At 34.4% G+C, this 26679-nt stretch overlaps 1 long non-coding RNA gene across 1 annotated transcript in view; it reads left to right on the top strand.

Annotated features, from left to right (window-relative positions):
* Window positions 1-26679, top strand: part of LOC145674330 (uncharacterized) — a 68876-nt gene that overhangs the window by 11925 nt on the left and 30272 nt on the right. Inside the window, exon 2 of the long non-coding RNA XR_014128895.1 lies at window positions 11872-11917. This is a non-coding gene — a long non-coding RNA (uncharacterized LOC145674330). The remainder of the gene's footprint in view (window positions 1-11871; window positions 11918-26679) is intronic.

Here is a 26679-nt window from a genome sequence, read left to right as displayed (position 1 = left end):
AGAGTCAGCTGGTCTCCACCTACGTTTAAGACGTTAACCGCTCTCTTCCGCGAGGAGGTGTATTTTTGCATTTTCCCTTCGCTTGGTATGAGACCAGAAGGCTTTTATCAAAACCTCTGCAGCACATTTAGGATATATAGGATTTCTCAAAACAACACCGGCCACGTTTGGGAGATGATTCTTGATAGCAAGATAATAGAAAAATGGAATCTTTAAGTTTTACGTCCCACGATTATGCAGGTTAATCTAAAGGAGACTGTGATGATGTAAAATTAGTGAAATGGTGGAATGAAGAAAGTCGGCGAAACGGGAGAACCCCAAGAAAACCCACGAGCACTGTGTTTGTCCACCACAAAGTCCACACGGCGCGAGCTGAGATCGAACCAGGGACTCTAAGCACCAGAGGTGAACGCTCTACCACTGGGCCACTGCGCCCCCGTCACCAAGATAAGACAAAAATTATAGACAACTTGGGTGCACAAATGCTTCTTTTCGGAGTTACAGGCTGCCGAAATCATGAAAAATTGAACTTTAAAGGCCCGTAGCTCCAAAACTATGGGCCTACCGAAGTCGGATCAAGACTTCACATAGGAACTAATATGTGCGCTATCCAGAAATCTATGTTTTAGAATCCTAAAGTACTCATACACTAGTTTTAATAGAGGGAGTTTTTCTATGGGCATATAATTGAAGTACTCACCAACTACCTCAATAAAATTATTGCGGAAGTACCAGAGGATTCTGAAACATGGATATTTGGATAGGGCACATATTAGTTTCTCACTGAAGTCTTGACCCGACTACGTTAGGTCCCATAGTTTTGAAACTATGGACCTTCAATGTTCAATTTTTCATGATCCCGGCAGGCTATATCTCCGAAAGGAAGCATTTGTGCACCAAGATTGGTCTTTACTTTTTGTGTTTTCTTGGTGTCAGGAATCACCTCCCAAACGTTGTCCGTGTTGTTTTGAAACACCCTATATATATATATATATATATATATATATATATATATATATATATATAAGTGTCACTGGTTATTCTATCCACTCAAAATAAGAAGTCTTATAAATATTTGTTTTGGAACTAAAAGTAAACAAAAACGCAATATAGCAATAAACCATTATTTTAACAACTAATCATTATATCTCAAAATTTACAGGTGTAACTAATTTGACACTCTTAATTACTTAATCATATTTTCATGTTCAAAAAGAGAAATAAAAAAGGACAGAGACTGAGTTTCGAACTCTCGATCTTCAAGCGTTTTAAGTTATGTAGGAAGACTCAGTGCTTCAAAACGCTCGGTTTCAGTTGGCACAAGTACTATTGCAGCTAATATCAATATAACGAGAAAGGGAAAATTGAATTCCTTCTGTGCTGATCTGCGGGAATTGTGATAGATCTAGGTTTAATTTTCGAACTTACTCTCAAAGAGGATTTCTATATTTTTCTGAACAGAAGTGTAACCTTCTAACGGCTCCTTTACGTATATAATGCATGACAAAAACACTTTCCTATAATCATAATAGTTATATTGATTCAATGTAACATAATCTATGCAGAAAATGTTTATCACAGTATTATTTGGCAAAAATTAATTTGCTTATTTTAACTTGGCAAAATACCTTTGAACCTAAAATTTATACAAACTAAAAGCTTAACGAAAGTTGTTGAAAACGTTATTTTTTGCCAATTTTCTCGAGAGGTTACAAAAATAGGTTACAAGAGCAAAGTATGATTTAGCCGACTATTTCTCAATTATTACTTTCGAAAAGGTTGTCCTGACCGAGACTTAGCTACTTTAACCTTCATTCGGAAAGCAAAACATTTCTATGTTTATTTCTTTTCTTTTTTCATTCAAACATTTTTCTCGTTCTTTCTTTATCTCCGGCCTTCATTTCATGAAGTAACTATCAAGTTACGAGACTTCACTGGGAGTGGAAGAATAGTCGATGTGTTATAGGCTATGGTCTATGGATCCCAAAGTCTCCAGTTCAAATCCACTCTACTGCAAACCAATACTTTTAAATTTAATTTGTTCTTTCACGGTCAATAAGAAATGCTGTTAGCTCAAAGTTCTCTATCTAGAGATGAGATATCATAATGACGCAAATATTAACCATGAGAATGGGAGAGTGGAGATCAATATTATTGAAATGCTATTAGAACAAACCATCCATATTTATGTTTGAATATGTCTTAGGTCATTTCCGTTTATTGTTATTTACTAAATTACAATTCTCGGTTATTAGAATATATTAAACGATGGTGAATTATATGTTACGGCGTTCTAGAATAGAGAACTCGTGTTCCTTTGATCTCATAAATGCTTCTAATTGAGGTATGCTTGTATTATTAATTGGTTGCTAAATTAAACAAACTTATGTTATGTGGTCACAAAATACTCAAAGATATGATTTTTAGTAATTGTCACATTTGTAACGTGTGACTTCTTTTCTATTGACGCAATGATTTTTACAAATTAAAATATCACATAATGCGTATCTCGTTTTTATTTTCTTAATATGTTATTTTGTTCTTTCAATTGGATTTTTCGAACATTCTGGAAACCAATAATATAACAAAGGAAATATTCTTGTTAGCTTTAATGTAAGTTGCAATAGAGGTGAGGTGATTTTGAGTTTAACGTCCCGTTCAGCAGCGAGGCTATATGAGACGTGGACCTACTGATTAACGTGAAATCCGAACCACATGAGCTCCCGCCGGGAATCGAACCCGGATCTCCCACGCCAAAGGCACGTACGCTAGCCGCTTAGCCACGGAGGAGCTCCTAAGTTTCAATAGAGATACTAAAACTGAAAGCTAACAAAAGTGAAGGTAATGTTGAAACGAATAAAATAAAACATTCAAAAATTGTATACAATATTTTAAACTGTGAAACAAAATGAAAGTTTGAACAACATTGATTTTTTCTTGGTATGTCTAAGGTTAAACAAAATCGCTCTGTAACCATATCATATCAATCGCTTGTAGATATTAACGTAGTGTTCTTTCCGATTATTTATTCGTGCCAGAGACATGGATTTAATTCTACATTTTTGAAGTCTGCTACACGGACATTTTTTGAACAAACTAGGACACTTGTAGAATGCCTTACCTGATTCTTAACCCAGAAAATAGCACTACAAAATTGGTTCTCTAACATTGAAAATTGGAAATGTGAATGCACTTGTGATCGGGTGTATGCATTGTATATAGTTTATGGTTTTCAAGTAAATTAGAAAAATAAGGTTGATCATTCCCGTGCAACACAATGCACATGACATACCAAAAATGACTGGTTCAATATCTACCCAATACTCCTACGAACTCAATTACATCAGAAGTGAAACTTACCATTATGTTTGCGCGAGTCGCTCATATATTGACTATAGACTAGCCCCTAATTTTTCTCACTTGTATACTAGGTATATGGAAATATTTGAAGCTTCTTCTTCCCTTAGGATACAAATATCAAAAGAAATGTAATAAGAAAATCCGTAAGATACTTTCTTTCTGGTTTATATGTTAAACTCTCCTATTCTCTCTTGTATTAAATGATATGATAAAAATCAATTATATGATAAAAAATAAATAAATTGACACTTACTCAGTTCCAGAATTCATTTAGAATCCATAAGTTCCAGAATCCATAAGCTATTTTACGTGATGTGTTATGTTATTTTTAGTTAGGAGTTTATGTAACTAATCTCAAATCCTTGCATAAAGCATGAGAAAAATATGAAACCTCAATATCATAGAAATTGTCTCTGCTTCACCACTTAGTAGCTTATTTTTTGCAAACGTCAATATAGTAGGTTCACAGTCGCTCATCCTATGGCCTGGGGAACCCGCAGGTTCAATGCCGCTATCAGAAAACCTTTCCACTGACTTCTATCTTTAGTCTGGTTTCTAATTTGTATTCCTACTTCTGCGACTTCCATCTTAACATTGTCGTCCTATATGTGCCTAGGTCTTTCTAATGGTCGTTCCTACTTTCTTCCATCCTTGCTACATGACCTGCCCACCTGGGTCACCTAGATTTGATTACCCTAAGAATGTTTGGTAAATCGTATAAACTATGTAGTTCCTCGTTATGAAGTTTCCACAGCACACCATTCCCGTTTCTCTTGGCTCCGAATATTCGTCTCAGGATCTTGTTCTCAAATACATTCTGTCTATGTTCTTATCTCAGAGTAAGCGACCATGTTTCGCAACCATGCAGAAAAACAAGCATGATTATCATTTTATATATTTTAAGCTTCAAATTCCTCGACAGATTTCGCAACAAGAGATTTTGAATTGAATAATAACACGAATTCCCTGCTTTTAGTCGACATTTAATTTCTTCGTTAATATCGATTTTGTCTGTTAATATTCATCCTGGAAATTTGAAAGTATCAATTTTAATAAAAGTATTATTTGATGTTTTAACATATTCATAATTTGCCTTGTTACCATCACAACGAACTTCCATGCATTTAGTTTGATCTCCATTTACTTCTAAACCCATGTCCCTGTAAGCGTTTAATAAGACCTCTGCTTCTTCCTATTGTTTTCCTATCATCACCTATTAATTTACATCATCAGCATACGCCACAACCTGGTGAATACCATAACCTGGTGATAGGTCCTGATTGCTATCTTTGATTTTCCTCATAGCATACTCCAGGACGAAGTTGAGTAATAATGGCGACAATGCATCTCCTTGTTTCAGTCCATTCTCGATATGAAAGCTCGTGGACAAAAATTGTCCTACCCTTACTTTACTTTGGGATTCTTTTAAACATGTCTTAATTAATCTAACTAGCTTTTTCGGTATTCTAAATTCTGTAAGAATGTTCTACAATGTTTCTTTCCTAACAGTCTTGTAAGCATTTCTAAAATAAAGGGTATTGTATTCCCATTTCTGTTCCAGTATTTGTCGAATGATAAATACTTGGTAGATAGTTGATCGATTTCGTCTAAATCCACACTGATAATCTCCAATAATTTCATCTGCGTATAGGGTCAATGTTACTAATGGAACGTTTGAGAGGATTTTAGGATGTTGATAGAAGTGAAGTGCTTCGATAATTATTACAATGGTATATTAAGTTACTTTTATTTAATTGTTTATACACCGAAGTTTACATCTCCAACCTATGTATATCATCACAAACATTTTTTTTTTTAATTTGGTTAACCTGGAATACTACTCTTTGATGCGATGTCTATGTTACTCTAAAAGCTGTTTGACACATTTTAGACAACAAAGGCATAGGTTAAGTGAATCATACCTGACATACTTGATGATGTCGACCCAAATCCAGAAGAGCACTGGATGAGTGCTGCTGCTTTTGCTGTACAAAATGTTAGTTTATCAGAATAACGTTGTTTAATATAATACATAAATTTTAACTTGAATATTTAGAGACGAGCTACTAGCCTAATGAGTCTTCTAACAACCTTTTCAAGACTGACTTTACGACTCAAATTCTTCTTCGGTTTTCACTGATTACGTCGAAATAAATTGAAGCAGCTATACAAAAAAGGTGCTTACGCTGAAGCTTGTGGCTCTCAGAATATGGACAGAAGTCATTACACGAGCGTATGAGATTTATCTAAAGGAATCTTAGTCAACCAATACCTTTCTAAAGATTGAGCATCATGACAACATTCAGAATTTTACATAACTTCCATCACCCTGTTCCATTCAATATATTTTTATAAACAATGAAAATAAACAATTAGAAATGCTTACATTCACAGAAAGGTATTTAGACAACACTTGGAACATTAACAACATTCACAGACTGCGTTTTATGAAACAAGGACTAAAACAAAAAGAAAAACATACTTCGATAATCTACCGAAATTGAAATTGACATACACTCTTTCTAATAGTGATATTAAAATATTAAGACAATTTGATACGAAAAAGAAAGGGAAATTCCAACATTATTGAAATTGTCCTTTTTTTCGCTTAGAAACAGACTCTCGAAAAAGCTGGAACTTGTATTTATTACTTTTATTTGAATGTCTATATAATGAATTTCATACTAAATCCCCACATTCAGTAATTTGTGACTGGGTAAAGAGAAATTTCATTATTATTATAATTTTCCCATTTTTCACGTTAGAAGCAGTGTCTTTCAAAACTCACAAGCACCTGGATTTAAAATTTACTAGATTTCAGTGTCCTGACTAAAAAGTCCTCACTTTTGACACTTTCCGATTAAACAAAGGGAAATTTAAGAGTTTCAGAAACGTCACCTTCTTCCCTTTAAGAACAGAATTTTCTAAAATGTTTGCGCGTGAATACCTTTACTTTTAACGAAGAGTTTATGTTTGGATTTCCATCTCTCTAACTTGAGGAATTCGTGAGACATATTATTTTATTTAAAAATGTGAAGATGAACTCCCTTTCACTATCGTTAATATAAGTATTCCAGAAAAAACACAACATGTGTATGTACTTTCGTAGCAAAAAAGTGTTCCGACCAAATTTCACGTTTTCACCCGTAATATTATCCACTGGGTAACGATGACTCAGTCAATCTACTCTTGGAACGATAGTAACATCACTTGCTTGTATTTTGCAATTACAAGATACATTTTTTAGATCTTTTTATGAAAGTAAGTGTATGTGATTGACCAGCATCATATTCAACGATTTTGATAATTTAGATTATCGCCTGCAAGTGAGCCACTATCTCTTTTACCTCAATAACAGAAAGAGAACAAAACAGATAACTGAGAGATTCACATAATAACCTAAGGTACTGAGTTTGTTAGGCTAGACAACAAGTGCAAATCTAATTCCTGACAGTTCACTAAAAATTTGTAATATATCTAAACATTTATTTAAATATGTGCCAAAAGTAGATATAAAGTAAATAATATTATATAAATGGGATATTCAGTCTTTTTGTTACTTCTTCGCACAATAAAACAAGAATAGTGAACCCTAGCAATACAGTTACCACTAAAAGTACTGGAAAAATCCTTACAAACCTAATATCTGGTATGTGTTTCAGTATAAAATGTGTGTCATGAATTACAACTTAAACAATTTCATAAATACTATATTACATTTTCACAATACCAAGTTTTGGGCAGATAAAGGATAAATACTAATTTTAATTTACTACTCACTTGTCATTTTTCTACTTTACTAATAATTGTAATAGTAAATAGCGAGAAGTTTCTTTTGATATTAGCCCATTGTTCGAAGAACATGTTTCACCTTTCGATCTGATTGCTCTCTCACATTGGCAGCCAAACTTGTTAACCAGACACCCCTATCATCATTCAATCTCCTTGTTCTCACTCATTATTATAGACCACATCTGCAATTCTTAATAATAATAATAATAATAATAATAATAATAATAATAATAATAATAATAATAATAATAATAATAATAATAATAATAATAATAATAATAATAACAATAATCATAATAATAATAATAATAATAATAATAATATTAATAATAATAATAACAATAACAATAATAAAGAATGATATTAAATATATTACAACCAATTTGTATTTATTAGTTTTTAATTAAGCTACAGGATAGCTACAGGAAAGGCAAAATGTCAAACACCTTTCGTCCCTGAAGTAAGCAAAAGCTAAATTGCAAAGGTTTTTACAGGTGTTGCACTATTCATAATTTCTCAGTTTGCTTGTGTGAGTAGCTTTTGTCCCCCTTCATCGCTCCTCACAAGCCCCTGTGTGCACTCCACCAGCTTGGGGACCACTGCTCTGTTGCAATCATATAATATAAATCTAGGGAAGGGAATTAAATTTGCATAGTTTGCAAATCTATCATCGTTTCACAACTAAAAAGGAAACACACTTGTTTAAAGAGTCACATATATATCCTAAAGCGAGCAACAAGTTACGTTTAACTCTTTTAAATTCTAGCCCTTTTAGGTAAATTATAGCAGGTAGAGCATCGTTCCTGTTTACGCTAGGATCATGGCTTGTACCTCGTTCTCTTCAGAATAAAGCAGCCTTTTAAACGGTACCAATCACACGTCAGTATCCTGTCTCTGAGGTGGAAAAGTTTGAGGGAAGTCGCCTTGTTTTTCTGATTTTCTAGAAAATTTTGAGCCCTTCTGGACCCCCCAGTGTTAACGCATACATCTCAAAATCAACTGCAAAAACACTAAGGGCCTGTTAAATGTGTGTATAAAATCTCAAGCTTATATCTTGAACAGTAAGGGAGAGAAAATATTTACCAATGAGCCTCACAATGCTCCAGGTTACTCCGAAATACCCGATTGTAATATAAAACTTTCCAGACATCCCTGTTTATCCTATCATCATGGTTTGTCCATCATTCTTTCCAGAATAGAGCACTCTTTGAAATGGTACTTTTAATATGCCTCCATCATGTATCTAATGTGGGAGAGTTGTGGAAAAGGGATTTTTTTAAAATTTAAAAACATCCCTTTTTATTTAATATTTTGCACCTCTGGATCCCCCTGTTTTAATACAGAAATCTAAAGAAAATTAAATGCAGGAACGGGTGCACTGAGTGTGTAAGCAAAATGTCAATATTCTGGGTGCAAAAGTAAGCCAGCTAAAAATATAAAAAAAAACAAACAGATAATAATCGTTTTTTGAGTTATGACGTCATCACACTCTATGTCTCTACGCAGAAAAGCGGGAAACCACACGTACCTTATTCTACAGCGCATCTAGACTTCAAGAAACAAACAAACAAACAAACAAAAAAGAAAACAACAAAAACATTAAAAATCTATATTTGTACTTTTTTAAAATCGTATAATGAATACGCCACTTTACTCCCTACACATACTAGAACTTAAAAGGGTTTATGCATTTTTGGAACCTGGGCTTTACAGAATTCCTACGTAGATACATAAATGGGGCTCATAAGGCTTTTAGAATGCAAAAAGTTATTTCACGCCGGGATCATTAAAAGTATTCTTTATTATTTTTCAGATTCCTCCTTGTAGCCAAGTAGCTAATACATGTATTTTCAGTATGTGGTCCTGAGTTCGATCCTCGTTGTGTTGGACACAAGCCCAATGTTCGTTTCGATCCCGTGTTACTTTGGGACGTGACATCATAGTCGCGAGATAGGGACACGGTGGCGGTTACTTCTGGTGCGTGAGGTTCCTAATTCAGTTCTCAGCGAAATAAGTTTGTGATGGATAACATCTTGTCCGTGGGTTTTCTCAGGTATTCCCGTTTTCTCCCTCATTCTAGTTCCACCACTTTTACCACCATCATTCACGTGCCTTAATCATCAATTTTCCTTATTTTAAAGGGCTTAACAGTGGGAAGTTAAACTGAAATATTTAATTTCATTTTCATTTTTTCATAGTCGAAAACGGACGTGAAACTACACAAAATCAATCCTTTGAACTATGACATTCACCAATCTAGATCTCTGTCTTCCATGTGTACCCAGGCTGTAAAAGGGTTAATTGTATGAAGTTTGAATTGAAACTTACATTCATTTGTTTTTGGTACAATTTTGTGTCATTTCCAGACCGTTCCACTAATATATTGTTTCTGAAAATATTTTTAGTTGCACACATTATAATTATTTGAAAAGTTCTTTGACCCCATTTGTGGAAGTGTACTGAACGAACAAAACTGTAGGCATTTTACGGGGGGGGGGGGGAATAAAAATAGAAATTACTAAGAAAGAACCAACATCTCTACCATTTTACGGGTGCTTAATTTGAAAAGTATTTTTAAAGAAAGCTGTGTCGTCAAAGTGAGATTTTTGGGATGTTTTTCAAGGGTAGAACGGGTCCTGGGACCGGACGACACCCGTTTGATTTTAAAAGAAATAAAAATAAGAATTTTAGCTTTTTTTGGAGAAAGAGAGAGTGAGGGTAGGAGAGAGGTGAGGAAGAGAAAGGAAGAAAACTGACGTCACAGTACCTGTAGCTTTATTTTCTCTGCTGGGTTTCCTCCTGTTGTTTGCCTGGTGTTCAATATGTCGGGTACTGAATTATAAACTGTTTGGTTTGTTTTTCAAATTACTCCCGAAGTGCTCGATTGACTGCCGTGCACTCCCGGACCGACTCCGTTGACTGTCTTTTGATAACTTCGCGATTATAGTCCTTGATGATCGACTCCAAAGGTTCCGTGAGACTTTGAAGGCTTTGTGTTTTTCCAAAGGCTTTGTGTGACTCCCTGTTTCCGGGATGGAGGGAGTATTTAAAGACCAACATTTTTTGGTAATTTTGCTGACTAGACACGTGTAGATGAGATGTTTTTGTCCTAACAGGTACTTATGACGTCAGAGATGGACAGATAGATTGGGAAAGGAGCTTTTTTAGCTTTATTATATAAAATATATATTGACATAATACATTATATAACATAAATAAACACTTTCACGATTTAGCTACGAAAATATAAAATTACGGAAGAGAAACGTAGACTAAATTTTCAGACATACATGAATTTTATAAACTAAGACATCCGAATAACTAGCGTTTTTTGACACATAAGAGATGGCTTTATGAAATTAGGAAAAACAGAAAAAAAAAAGAATAATCTCACAACACCGAAGATAAGTTTGAAGATGTCTTAAAGAATAAATGATTTTGTGGGAGATCAACGAAAGTTAATAAATATTAGTCTTTTTACACTTCATAATTTAAAATCACTGTTTATCACAACATGTTCTATGATGTTTACCTTTATTATAAGAATTGTATTTTCCCCAAAAGTGAAACTTCATGATCGTTATAAAAAAGAAAAAAAGAAAAAAAGAAAAAAAAAGTATTTACTAATAAAATCATTTTTCTGGGGACGTAGAAGAACAATTTTATTTTTAATCTTTGATCTTTAAAATTTGTATGCGAAGTGTAGATAATAGAGACGCTCATAAATTGAATTGAGTAAGTGCTTTTCAAGAAAAATAATAAAATGCTTAATGTGATATATTGCTATCCCTACCGCTACAGGTTCCGGAAGGCTATGGCATACCAGACAATTTACGTTAAACATGGTGTTGCGTGGACGGCACATTCACATTTAGCATACTTATTTTTCGGTTTTTAGTCGGTGTTAGCAATCGACAATTTTATTTGATCAGAATCCACAATTGATTATTATCAGCATTTTAGGTGCATTAATTCCCTGACTCGATCCTTGAAATATGCATATCTTTCTCAACTAGACATTGCCACTGTAAACAAAGATAGTATTACTAGAAGAAACCAAAACATGCCATTTTCAATTACAAAAGTGCAGTATGAGAAAATTTTAATCAATATTTAAATTTGTTTCTAAATTTCACAGCTAAAATCGCCTTTCTTTATCAACATTACGGGTACTTCTTAAACTTCTCTTATTTCTTGTGGTGTAATAACCAGCATATTGTTTCTGTTATAATTTAGGTAATGCTTATCGTGTTTGCATTCTGTTCTGCAGAATTATGTTTTAATAAATGGTAAGAGGTACGTCACACGCGTCTCTTCAGGAAAATCACGGGTGAAAGTTTAAATGATATCGCTACAATATAAGGGAAGAAAGCTTTAGAAAACTTAAGAGATCTGTAGACAAAAATTAGTAATTTGGTAAACTATCTTCCTTTATATTGTAGTGATAAAATTTGAACTTTTATATGTGTCACATCACTGAGGTAGGATAAAACAGAATGCATGCAGTAGATCACGTGGTGCAAAGGAAACCCATGCAGTAACGTTGAATGGAATGCGTCAATGAACGTGGCAGTGTATCGTTTAGTCATGTCTAGAGGTATATGGTTGCATAGCTCCAATAGATGGCGTTGAGGAATGTGGCACTATATCATTTAATCATGCCAGGAAGTATGTGTTTGCAAAATATATCTATACAATAGTGTTTCTTTCTGTTTATAGGAGTGACATATATCATCGTTCTTCAGAGTGAAAGGCTTTCTTAAACGTAAGTATTGATTATTTTGTCACATTTTTAAATTTATAGCTTCTATGGAACAATTTCACGGGGTATTTTGTAGTTATTTTAAAATAGTTTGCTCCTGGATGTGTAATATTACTGCATTACGTACAGTTCTCATTTAGTTAGACCCTATCTTCTTCTTTCATTAGATTATCCTAGTTTTATTTATGCAATTGCCTCTTTTTTATTGATTCTACCACTTTCCTGAATATTTCGCGTGCTTCAACACTGTTTTCGTTTGTGTAACTTTAAAATAAAACAGTTTATAGTAACCTACAAGTCTCTAGTATGCTTTCTTTTAAAATCAGAAAAAAAATAACAATCTGAATTTCAGGGGTGATCTAGGGGAAGGGGGCGATCGCGGCGATTGCTACTCTCAGAAAAATAAAACCTATCATAATAATTTTTACATTATAAATTTAAAATAAAACATATTGAATTCGAAGGACCGCCCCTGCAAACATTCAGGCTGGATCCACCACTACTGAATTTTCAGTTTCATTATTTTCTCTAATAATATATACTTCAAGTCTCGTTTAGCCTAGCCGACATAACCGTGGGAAGTTAAACTGAAATATTTCAGTATACACCGTCTTTTACATGTGATTTGTTTCGGTTTAAATTATTACCGTCACTGTCTTGGTTTTACATTGATTTTAAATTTTAGTTTTATGAACGCCAATATATAAATTTGTGTGTGTGTCTCTGTGTGTTTCCATTAACTAGTTTGAAACTACAATATGTTTTTAAATTACGGAAATTTAATACTAATATGAAATCGCTCAGTTTGACGTTCCACGATTGTAATTTTTAGGCTAAGGAAGATGGTGACAAAAGCATGTGAATGATAATGGAATAATTGGTGGAATGAGAGTGTAGTAGTAAACGAAGGTACCCCGAAAGAACACACGAACATGATGTTGTCCATAACAAACTTATTTAGGCTGGGATAGTACCAGGGTCCCCATAGACAAGAGGTAAGCTACCGAGCCATCACGTCCCCCAATTTATTATTGAAACCAAAAGTAGCATATCTAAAACTTCTACTCGTAATTGAGGAAGTCTAATCGGGATTTAATCTAAACTTGCGACGTTCGATTTATATTAAAAATAAATACATTTCTTGCTATCTCGGACCGTTTTCTCTCTCTATGGAGATTAATATTAAAAACGCAAGTGTTATCTGGTGCCTCCTGGTTGTAATACAAGGACAAGGTCAAAAGTGAATCATATCTATTTAAATATGTTGTACTGAATCCATATCAAATACTTCGTTCTCGCGGTCTGCTAATATTTTCTCAGTATAGCGATCAGTGTTGAAGCCGGAAAGCGTACATTGACCTCTTGTTCCAAAAGGTAGGGATGCGCTCCAGTCGAGATACACCTTGTAAAATTACAGACGAGTCGAGACTAACATATTTCTCGACTCGAAAATTCGAGTCGAGACACGAGTCGAGTCGAGACGGCTCGTAAAAATCTCGACTCGAGTCGAATGTCTCGAAAATCTTTCTATAATTTTTAATATTATTTTGAGGAAAGTATTTACTCAGAAACAGCCTTGAAACCAATTCAAGTGAGCATCCATGCATAGACGTAACTTACGGGGAGCAACTCCCCCCCCCCACATTTCTGAGGTTTATTAGGATAGTCATTCAGTGTTATCTATGAACTGAGCTGAAGCGAGTACAACAGCGTTTTACTTAAGTTTATGATTTTGTTTCACAGTAATAAGGTCTTTAGACGCTAACCAGGCCAAGGAGGGTCAAGGAAGTGAAAAAAAAAAGACAGCGACGCTGGTCTAACAAAACGTACCAGGTAAAACTTCAGTCAGGATGGCTGGTCGGAACAGGATTCGATGCTCCACTTTTAAAATACTGCTCGTTAGGCATACACACTGCCCAGGGCTTAAAGTGGCTTCAGTGAATAGCCACCTTGCCAGAATGCTTATCCACAGTGATTTGCGAGAACACAGTCAACAATTAAAGTAAATAATCCCTGATCCATGTTCCTGATGTGGTTTGATAAATCATTAATAGTCGTTACATAGACGGAACCAACATATTAATTAAAAATTAATGCACTATGTTTGTAAAGTGACAAATGTTGCACACGAACTAAATTCTGACAGCAGGCTGATTTGTCGGAACGCAGCGCCGGCGCGTTGCGGCTCACTTTAAGCCCTGACATTGCCTCTCTACTACTAGCTTGGTAATTGTCACTCACTTCCGATGCATTTGATCTGAATTGGTTCACACCTCACTTTATTGCTTTTTTCGTTTTTAGACACTTTTACGATTTACGACGGCAATAATAATTTATAAACTGTATCGTCAAATTCAGGATTTCTTTATTTTTCTGTTATATCAGAAGTGCTTGTAATTTGAATAAATATAGTATTTATTCTGAACATGTTTTTCTTTGGGAAGGGGAAGGATCACAGAGGCAGTGTAAAATTGTGATTGAACTATATCTTTAAAAAAATTGCTAATGTTCAGAGATGTTCATATACCTTCTCTCTTACTGATTCTGGCTGTTTCTTACGCAATGGACAGTTATTAAAAATGTTCTTATCTATGCTGATATTATTATAAAATGTTCGACTGTAAACTGACTTTGTCAGAAGAAAGTTCTAGAATAACAACGCGAATGGAACTCTGATTTTAACCATATTTGGTAATGTCTTGCAATAAATGTTTTGCTACATTCATCTTAATAAAGGTCAGTGAACTTGGAATGTGCTGGAGATAGGGTTGCGGTGTACATTGATGGTCAAAGGAAGTACAGGTCGGTCTGTTGTCTGGGATACTGGGTGTTTTATAAGGATATGCAGGGACATACAGAACTCGGCTCTTAGTCGGAAATCTTGTGGTCCTAAATACAAAAGATATTTTATTGCTTTCCCTGTAAGTCACAAAAATAGCAACATCTGGTATTGTTGTAAAATGGAAAGGGAGAATTGTAAGGTTAAAACAACGAGTTATTTTTACTAATAGCCACCCTGGGACCCAAATCAAAAATAATCACTTGATTTATTCTGATGTTTGTGTTTGCAGTGAGCAAGGTCGCCGATCCAGGGGGGCCGGTGGGACCCGGCCCTCCCAAAGCTCATATGGGGGCCCTTATGTATTTTTCTGAATATGTATATTTTATATGTATTTTCTATTATTATATGTATTTTTAATAAATATACAAACCCACATCTGAATGCCCCCCTCCCCAAATGTTACAGAGAAATCGGCGCCATTTGCAGTGAGCAGTTCGTTATATATATATATATATATATATATATATATATATATATATATATATATATATATGTATGTGTGTGTGTGTATGTGTGTGTATAGCCTTCACGTGTATCGGTGTATAGTGGTTACATTTTTTTTATATTTTATCTGTGGTACCTGAACATTTCTCAAGTTTCACAGGAAGTTGTGACTAATATGCAGTGCTCAAAAAAAAAAAAAAAAAAAAAACTTTGTTGGAAATTTTAGTAAGAAGCCGAAACTTAGCAATATTGACAGTGCCAGCAGAGATAATAAAATAGTGAATAAACAATCCACTTCTTGCGTTTCAGAAGATAACAATTCAAGTGCTAGTGTGAAAACAGTGTCAGAAGATATGAATTCAAATGCCAGTACTACTGTTGAAACAGTGTCACAAGATGAAATTTCAGAAGATCGTGATCCAGTCAAAGGTTGTGAAAAGGCAAAGACATTTCTTGCAGTAGGTCTAGGTCCCTTTCAACCGCAATTGAAAACATACCCTCAATAAAAATAGCCGCCGGTTCCGATCTGAGTGGTATAGGCAACTTAGTTGGCTAGAATATAGCATTTCTCGAGATAGTGCTTTTTGCTTTTATTGTCGCGCATTCTCCGAAAATATTTCGAAATCTGAAGACACCTTTACTAAGGAGGGTTTCCGTAAATGGAAGAAGGTCGTAGATAAATTCGGTACTCATGAGACAAGTAACGCTCATAAGACTTGTATTTCTAAGCCTGTGGAATTCCGAAACGCACTATTGCACGGATCAGTTGCGCATAAATTAGATGAACCAAATAGTTAACGGCAATAGAATATGTTTGAAGCACTTCTAGATAGTATTTGTATTGTGCTCGCCGATGTGTTCCTCTTAGAGGCCATAGGGAAAATAACGAAAGTGAAAATAAAGGTAATTTACTAGAACTCTTATTGCTAAGATCCAAAGACAATGACGTGATTTTTCTGTATTATGTTAACAAAGAGAAAACCTTTAGATACCTTAGTCCCGAATACCAAAATCAATTTCTAGGTTTAATGTGTGAGTATGTGCTGGGAAAAATAATTGATCGTGTGAAGACTGCAGGTATATATAGTGTCATCATGGATGAAACTCAAGATTTGAACTACATGAACAAGTATCAATTGTTTTGCGATACTGTGATGAAACATTAAATGTTCGCGAAAGTTTTATCGGGTTTTACAACACAAAAAACACACGGTGAAAGTTTATCCAAACTGTTAACAAATGTGTTAATATCACTGGGTCTGAAAGTAGATAACATCCGAGGACAATGTTACGATGGTGCAGCCGCTATGCGTGGTCAGCACTCTGGTGTTGCAAAGAGGATCAGGGACGTGAACGATTTATCCATTTATATTCATTGTTACGCTCACATTTTGAACTTATGCATTGTTGATGTGTGCGGAGAAGCGTCTGCGATTCGAAATATATTTGGTGTTCTGAGTAGTTTGCATTCCTTCGTAGAAGCATCGTCAAAAAGGCACGCTATTTTTGAAAATATTCAACGTTAAGGAGAAAACTTAAAGCATTTGATAACATTAAAATCTTTGAGCGACACTAGATGGAACTGTAGATTAGAAGCTATTCGTGCAGTTTTAGAAAATTTTGGGGCAGTAGTTGAAACTTTAGAAGAAATAGCAGATCACGATCAAATTTACGGCCCAGACGCGCATTTCCCGTTAAAAAATGTTCATGACTTTTTATTTCTGTTTCGTCTTAAACTGATGAGACGTGTTTTTGAATACACGAATCAACTGTCCATGCACTTACAGAATACACGTGCCAATTTTTCTACTGTGAAAAATTTGTCACAAGCCACTATCTGTACCATTCAGTCCTTACGGAGTGAGAAAAGTTACAATATGCCGTGGACAGAAACACAAGAAATTGCAGAAACCATGGGGTGCAGTGCACCGAACGTTTCACGAAGAACACGAGTCCTACGAGCATTGGATGGTGATGATACGTACTACTTCCGAGTGTAAGACAGCAGCTGAATATTACAGACGCAAAGTGTTATTCCGTTATTGACATCCTTGTGGCAGATATTAGCAATAAAAATTCAAAGAAAATGATATGCAGGTTCTTCATTCCCTCCGAGATCACAAGCTATCAGCAGGAAGTATCACAATTGTCAGCAACACCTACAAAATCCCCAAAGTTGAGCTGATATCAGAGGTAACAGTTTTCTCCAATTTGCGTGCAGAGAGATAAGACAAAATGATTTTTCATCGCGTCTATATATATATTTTTTAATTGAACCTTTACGAATTCTTCCCAAACATGAACCAAGTTTATAAGACTTTTCTAACCGTGCCTGTCGGTTCCGCTACCAGTTCCTTTTCGCGCCTGAGACGGCTGAAAACATACGTTCGTAGCACTATTGTTCAAGAAAAATTTCGCAGTTTAGCTGTGTTGTGCTTAGAAAGGTCTTACGAAATTAACGTTTCTCAGATTATCGACACATTTGATTCAGAAGCAACATTTCGAGGAAGGCGACTGCAGCTCCATTAACAGTTCAAGTCCAGCTTCCATATCATTACATTTAGCAGTAAGCGAAATATTAACTTAAAAATCAAAATTATAAATGTAATATTTACTGGCTAATATTTGTATTTCCTAATATTGTGATTTCCTTGTATTATTGATAAGCAGTAGTTCTTTCAAAGGGTGAGCCGGGCCTACCCCTCCATACACACACACTCAAGTGCAAAATACCCTTCAGGCAAATTTTCAGAGAAAATCAGGATATCAAGAAACATATGTTTAACTATAATTTCCCTCTTTACTTTTCAAATACCCTCTTTAGAGATTTCTTCTGAAAGAAACACTATTAATGAGCTGGGGTAAACGAGTTGAGTTGAGTTGATTTTGGGTTTAACGTCCCGTTCAGCAGCGAGGCTATATGAGACGTGGACCTACTGATTAACGTGGAATCCGAAGCACATGAGCTCCCTCCGGGAATCGAACCCGGGTTTCCCACGCCAAAGGCGCGTACGCCTGGGGTAAACGAATATATGGATATTGTGCTGACATTTTGTTCCAGGTAATTCCTTAACAACATTTAAGGCTCAGGTCAATATGACGGTTTGAGCAAACATCAGGGGAACATTGGCTAAGTGGGGCTTAAAATGGGCCGGAACGCACAAGTTGTGCGTTCCAGTAAGTCAGTGTGGTGTCCGAATTCAGTTCCTGTGCTGTACTTGTCTCGCTCCAAATGTGTATCTTTTCAGTTTATTATTGTCATATTTTAAGCAGATTAATATCCTATTAAAGAACGATATAGAACTAATCTAGAACTTTTCGTTCTGCGTCATTGTTTCCCGCGAAATAATTTTAGGGAAAGGCGTTCCGGCTATTGACTAAAAAAAAATTAGCACAAAGGCAAAGGTTTAATTTTAGGTCTCATCCGCAAAAACTGACGTAAAGTTAGGCTGGATATCTGCCGGAGTAGTATTTATATCATTTCCACACTCCAACTACACAATGATGATCCAAAATCAGAGAGGGTTTCTCGAAACTACGGTGCTAAATATTTGGTTAAAACATTAGAAGGAAATGTATGGTTGGTTTCAAAAACTGACAAGACTACATACCCAAGTGGAAATTTGTGAATATATTTTTGTCAAAACAAAGAAAAGTTCACACGTGCATAAGTGAGCAATGTATATTATATACTTCTAATTACAGCTTGTGAATCTTACAGTCAATAAACAAAACTTGTTGTCTCTTAATAATGAAAGAAAAGAAGAATCGCAGTTCACGCTCATGCCATGTAGCTGCCACCACAAATTCAAACTTTATAATCGATTTTTATACCAAAGGCAATAATTTGAAATGTGTTGCTGCTTCCAATCTAAAGTGGAATTAAAATATACGCCTGGTTGAATTCGCAACTTTCTGTGATCAGTTGTTAATGTATAATACTCTTTCTTAAACTTCCATAGGGAGAGAGCATACACAACTCAAAAAAGTATGGAGAGATGTATGCTTGCAATAACCCGGAGAGATAGAAAAAATGTACATGGACCAGGAAGATGACAAGAGTGACCGATATCATCGCGAAAATAAAAGGACTCAAGTGTCAGGGAGCTGGTCATATTGCAAGAAAAACTAACGATAGGTGGACAAAAGCAATCCTTGACTCGATCCTAAGGGAACGAAAACGAACTAGAAGACGTAATACAATACGGTGTGATGAAATTAGGAAGCAGTGTTGAGTAACATGGAAACGAACTGCCGAATATAGATACATGTGAAAAGAATTGGAGAGACCTTCATCCAGCAGTGGGTCGACAAAGGTTGAGAATTATATATATATATATATATATATATATATATATATATATATATATATATATATATATATATACATATATATATATATATATGTGTGTGTGTGTGTGTATGTGCACGAATGTTTTGCCCCCCGACCATACGAAGTGCGATGGGCCAAGGTTATGCTTATGCATCCATGTATCTAGTGGAGCTCGAGTAAAGCACCATGACGGCCGAGGGGTATCGCACACTGCTTGCAGACTACGTACACTCCTTCATGACGACCATGTTTCCCAACGGTAGTGGCATTTTTCGACAAGATAATGCACCATGTCACAAGGCCAGGAGTGTGATGGAGTGGTTCGAGGAACACAGGTGCGAGTTTCAAGTAATGTGTTGGCCCCCCAACTTGCCGGATTTCAACCCAATCGAACATATTGGGATATGATTGAACGTGACGTCAGAGCGCATCGCCTCCCTCCCCGGAATTTACGGGAATTATGTGATCTGTGTGTGCACATGTGGTGCCAACTCTCTCCAGCGACTTACAAAGGATCATTGCGTCTATGCCAAGAACATTCGCCGTTGTTATCAGTGCCAAAGGTGGACATACTGACAATTAGGTAGGTAGTCGTAATGTTCTGGCTCATGTGTGCGTATATTTTAACTCGTATATTTTGTCTCGACTCGAATTTCGAGACGTCTCGACTCGAATTCTAGTCGAGTCGAGACACGAGTCGAGACAACATTTTCTCGAGACGAGTCGAGACAGGCTTAAATCTCGACTCGACTCGACTCGTGCGCATCCCTACCAAAAGGTGAGTGTAGGCAGATTGAAACGATATATATATATATGTATATATATATATTTAACTTCATTACTATTTAACTTGATACGCACTTGCACCATGTATAAATGGTACACATTAGCAATTTTTAAAATAATGGGCCAAGAACGATGAAATTTTGTATTATGTCAATATTTTTAGTCGGACATCATTTGAAATGTTGAAATGCTCTGTGGTACTACAAGGATAACAGATGCCAGACGAACATAAAGTTTTAGTTTTTTAAAAAGTACTCGGTCAATTTATTGCATATTTGAAATTTGCATGTTAAACTGAAACTTGCAATGTTACATTTATTAATGAGTGTTGCAAATTAAGTATTTTTCAATATCATAAACATTTAATATTTTGGTTGTCTATAAAGCAATAATAACACAATTGAGAGAGACAGGGGAATACACATCCGAAGTCTATACTGTTTAATACTATGTCATGGTATGAAGAATTTGAAATGCGTACGAAGTTCTAAGATATTGAAAATTTGACTTCTTTCAAAGGCTTTTACTTGTAAAAAAAAAAAAAATAAATAAATAAATAAATAAATAAATAAATAAATAAATAAATGAATGAATGAATGAATGAATGAATGAATGAATGAATGCATGCATGCATGCATGCATGCATGCTTGGATAAATACCTCATTCAGTTCCAAAGATTGTTTCCAACATATATGAAGACAACGAAGGAGTTTATAGCAATTTCATATTTCATACCATTTTGGAGATACGATAAAAACTGTTAAAAGTTAGCGACACTGCTTAAAATTATACAATTTTTAGAACTTATTGTAAAAATACCTGCCAATAAAAGTATTTTTGTAATGCTATAGAAAAAAAACTATGATATTGATGTTTTGTAAAAAAAATGTGCATAATTTGATTTCATAATTACCTGAATATTTTTTTTTTAATAAATTCGTTTAAAAAAAACTTTAAACTTTCAATTCATTGTAACTTTGTTTCTTTTTGATCGAAATACGTCAAAAACGGCCTTGGTTTTCGATAAAGAGGTACTTAGATGTTCATTACCTTGTCCGTCTCATTTTCTTTATTACTGTTGTAAAACCGCTAAGAATTTTGTTGATTTTCGATGTTTGTGATACTGTAGCCTCCATAGATTGTAACACTAAATAAAATGTTTTTTTTTTCTTTATATACATATTTAAAATATTTAATAAACAGGCGCAGTGCCTTTAAAAATACAAAACTTTATGTTAGGTTTGTAGCAGTGTTCACTTTGTTCCTTTATGGTGTATGGCAAAAAAAAAAAGAAAAAAAAAGAAAGAAAAAAGAAAAGAAAGGATGTCTTTCTGCAGATATTTCCATAGTACAAAATTTGACTGGTTTTGTTCACTAGTTTAAAAACATCATTGGAATTTCAAGATAAATAATCCATCCAATAGATACATAAATAGCGTCATATATATAAGCATTTCTTACTATTTGTAACAGTTTCTTATTTATGGGGATTATTATAGAATTCGGAAGTACTAATAAATTTCATAGGGAGACATATAAGGGGAAAATGATCCTATTCATGGAATACCAAATCACATCCAGAACTGCACTTCTTGTTATTTCTAATGTTTTTAGTGAGCTGCATGTCTGCAGACAGACCGAAAGAGGAGAAAAAACGTGCTGCAAGATTTCCCATACTTATGAATAGCATGGTTTCAATCTTAGTAAGTTTACTCAGATGGGTTATAACAGTTTGTTAATGTATTGATGTACTTACATTTTAGGACAAACGTAAACGAAAGTGGTAGTAACCCGTAATTCTCCAGAAATGGAAAGAATCTTCCTAATTCTTTTTTCATTTCATTTTGTTTTTGTCATTCAATTCTTAATAAATTTTCAATGTTCCATTTATTTATTTGTTTATTTATTCATACTTGAGGTAACAGTGAATATATCTCTTTAATTTGGTTTCACACTTGATTACGTTGTTGGCGGACAAAATTTCAGATTGGATTCGTTACCTTGAAATTTGAATTCATTCAGGTGGTTTGGATGTTATTTTATAAGATGCATCTCAAGGTTTTTTTTATTACATCGGCTCTGGAAACGAACACTATGCTCATATGAACCAAATATGATTGTTTTCATAAAGGTTGGAAGCATTCCTAGCATACGAGGGACGATAGTTACCTGTCATAATGAAGCTTTTGTAATATTTCTGATTGATCTCTATTCCCTTGATTCGAATATCGCTATCTCTTACTCTAAATAAGGCTTTTCCAACTATTATATCAATCCCATCAGAAAATGTACAGACGTATTCACATTTCTTCATGCTTTCGTTTTATTTTCTTATCTCTTCACTTGAGTTCGGATCTGATCAAAGATTTTCCCGCCGCCTGTAAAAAGCGTAGAAATCGTGGTGATCAAGGCTTCTCAGTAAGTTTATTTCTCTGTTTGTACGTCTCACGTATTCATAAGCATCGTATTCATTTTCTTTATTGAATGAACTTTAGGACAAAGACCATAATTCTGTTTACAGTAGAATAACAAGAATTTTAGGAATTATCAAAAAAAAAAAAATGGATCGAAAGATTGCACATCATACTGAGTAAATTATTAGTTTTGGTTTGGGTACACAATATGTAGTTCTCGAGATGCACGGCCATGAAGAAAATTTTTCCCTGAAATACATTGCATCTTTTGATCCAATAAACAATGATTTAAAAGAGAAAGAGAAGTGGAAGAAGGTCTGCAAGTGCCTGTATTGTAGGTACTGCTCCGGCATTCACCTGGTCTCAATTACGAAGTCCATACGTTATCCATACAGCCTCGAGTCTTCCTTTGAATTTTCATATAATACGAAATATCCGATGATTCATCCTAGGCTGTTACGTTTTTTCTTATTTGATATCATGTACTTGAACTTTCTCGGAGTGTTCAGCTCATGCATATTATTACGCGTGTTATTATTATTATTATTATTATTATTATTATTATTATTATTATTATTATTATTATTATTATTATTATTCATTTTCTCGACTTCTTATCTAATCAGGGATATAATACAGTACATATATGGTACATGGGTCACCTGAGTATATTACTCTGAGGTTTGCAAGGAATTCATTAGAATTCTGCATGTGCGAATATCATATACCACTGAATTTTCTTTATGACTGTTTCTTCAATTCCAATTGTTTTAAGAGCATTTCTCAAAGTCTTATTAGCAATTCTGGTGTATTACTTGTGGTATGTTTTCCCATTTTTCTTTCATTCTTCTTTTATATTTTCGGTCAGCTATTTGTATTTTTCCATTTGTTCTCTATGTGCTTTCTGCATTTTTATTGTGCTTAATATTGTAATGTTTGCTACATGTACCTTTCTTTTCTCTTTGCTTATTACTGCTATGTTCGTCCTGCAATGATGTAAGTTTTTTTAGGTTAGTATTGTCCCGTTCCAGTAAAGTTTGTGATTTTCTATTTCTAATGTGGCTTCTGTTTGGTGTTTGTAATGTGGTACTTCTTCTGGCATCATTTTCTGTTTCATTGCTATTTCTTGATGTATGATTTTTGCTACTTTATCGTGTCTTCCTTTGTATTCAGTTGGTGTTATTATTGAAAATCCATTCGTGATATGTTGTATTCTTTCTCCATATGTTTTATATATTCTCAATTTGTCACCTTGGTTGCAATATTGTTTGGATGTGTTTTTGTAGAAGTTTTCATTTGTTACGTGGTTTTGTATTCCTGTCATGCAAACGTTTGTTTCTGCGTATAAATATCTCGATTTCATCCAATGAAATGCTTTCTCTATCTATATGTTCCTGGTTGACTTGTTCTGGGATCTGCCAATGTAGTGATTTTTTTTCGTTGCTTCCTTACGTATTCTGATGATTGTAACCTTGGTACTACTTTATTATTATTAGCATTATTATTACTGACACAAATGTAACTAAGCCTGAAAATGGAAAATTATCAATAAATATTGTATAAAACAATTTGTAGCAGTGCTCAATTCTCTTAGAAAATGAAATGAAATCTTTCAGTTTAACGTCCCACAATTATGCCGGTTAGGCTAAAGGAGACGGTGATAATGAGAAATGAGTGAAATGGTGAAAGTGGGAGGAAACGGGAGAACCCCGAGAAAACCCACGAGCACGGTGTTTGTCCACCACAAAGTTCACAAGGCGCGAGCTGGGATCGAACCAGGGACCCCAAGCACCGGAGGTGAACGCTCTACAACTGAGCCCCCGCAATTATCTTAGAGTACACACTGTTACTTTTCTAACATTTCCAACTCAAATAGATTTACCTCACAATCTATTAAGAAGTTACGGATAAAATGACTATTAAATATGTTATTAGTTCTATCGCTATATGTTTGAGTATTTTGATTTCAGTTTACGCAATATACTGTCAAGTTTCAAATTTTATAAATTGGATTTATTCTACATTTTAAGAAATGGGACAAAGGTTTTGTTTTTCCTGTTTCCTTAATATGTACCCGCATAAGGCAATAATTAGGTGAACTGGGAATCATTACACTTCCAACTATACGTAAATGCGAGAAGTCTTATAGAACTCCTCCATGCTAAGTAGTCTGTCTACAGGTATTACAGTAAAAACGGTAAGTGCTATCCAGCTGGGTTTTGTGCATTTGATATAGCGTCCCAAGGATAGGTACCATGCCCTTCAATAACTCTCTATTCAAATTGTAAGTAGTACAAATTATTCATTTCCGGTTTCAACGTTTATTGCCAAAGGACAAAAACAGTAACATATAGAGAAGCGTTTCTTTCAAACGTTTCAATGTAATATATCATGATCATCAATAAATCTCTACGAAGAATGGAGGCTTTTCAATTTCACGATTACTTCTGATTTCAATACTGATTTCCGTAAAGCAAAAACGGTCAATGCGATTTAGATGCTGTTTTTCGCAATCGATTCAGCGTCCCAAGTATAGGTACCATCTAATATGTAAGTGGTTGAAAGTAGCCATTTTAGGATTTAACTTTTATCACCATAGACCAAAATATTTAACATAGAAAGATTTTCTTTTGTAAACATTTCCACTCTTCAAGAATAGATTTTTGTCATTCATGGATTGTCTATCCAAACCAGAGGTTGTAAAACTATAACCATTTCCGTTTTCAGGTTTCATAGCTATAGAAAAAAAAAACGGTAAAAATATCAAGAAGCTGACTTTTGCAATCGTCTCATTGCTTCCAAAATACGTAGGTGCTATCTCCTCGTTAGTCCTCTGTTCAAACTGGAAGTGGTGAATATAAAACACTTTTGGTTTCAACTTTTTATCGGTATGGAACGAAAACAATGAAAGACAGTTAGTAATTGTTATTTGATGTGGATTTAGAGTCCACGAAGCAGGTTCTATCTTTGACTTTATTATCGTATTGCAAGCAGTATTATCTGTCACAGAATAAAATCCATGATTTTTTCCGGACAGTATATTTTGTCCCTTATTATGAGTATGAAATTGGTATGCGTACCTTTCTACTACCTTGCGATTTAATTAAATGTTTTATAGGTCCGATCCCTAACAAACTCGATAAATGTATTATCTTTCTCTTTGCAATTCACACAATACAGTATAGCAATATAATAAAACTTAATAAAAAGAAGAAAAAACTACATTTATTCACAGCTTGAAAAGTACGACTATTATACACATATTTGCAGAGTACATGAGTTCTACCATGTTATTGTGTAGATCATTGTACCCGTACAGGACTCTTACCCACAGAATAAGTGTTCGAATCTTCGTCGCCCCTTGTTTTAGTGTTTTTGTTCATTCATCAGGTAGAATAAAATAACTAGCTGTGATCCGACATTCTACGATATGACATTCTCCTGTTCATCAAGCGAAGAAGATGCAATAGAATATTACAAACGTAAAAACCGTGCTAGATTTTACTATTAATAAAAACAATAAATAGATTTAGTGCTGAAAACTAAATTGATTCCTCTTCAATTGCAGTCTATACATAACAAAGGAAAGGAAATGGATTTGAGTTATTTTGTGTATGGTCTGCACATTGCTTTCTATAGTCTTTATTCCTTGAACTAAATATAAATAAAATATTTTGTTTTTCTTTATATATAAAACACTTACCTTTAGTTCTAAACAAAATACAGAACATAATTGAAAAGTCACTATGCCATTACATTTCGTTATATAAATAAATGAAAAAAATGAGTACATTTATACTAGAAAATGTTTTAGATAATCTGACAAATATTAGAAGCAATTAAGTATTAAATTAAGCAATGATTGATGATAAAATAAACTGGAATCAATTGCAAAATATTGAAAGTTAGCAAAAATGTTAACCTTAATATGCTGAAACGCAAGTT

Source organism: Thermobia domestica, chromosome 17, assembly GCF_964235325.1.
Source record: "Thermobia domestica chromosome 17, izTheDome1.hap1.1, whole genome shotgun sequence".
Classification (NCBI taxonomy): Eukaryota; Metazoa; Arthropoda; class Insecta; order Zygentoma; family Lepismatidae; genus Thermobia; species Thermobia domestica.
The sequence above is the reverse complement of the archived record's forward strand: the minus strand, read 5'-3'. Positions and strand labels throughout refer to the sequence as shown.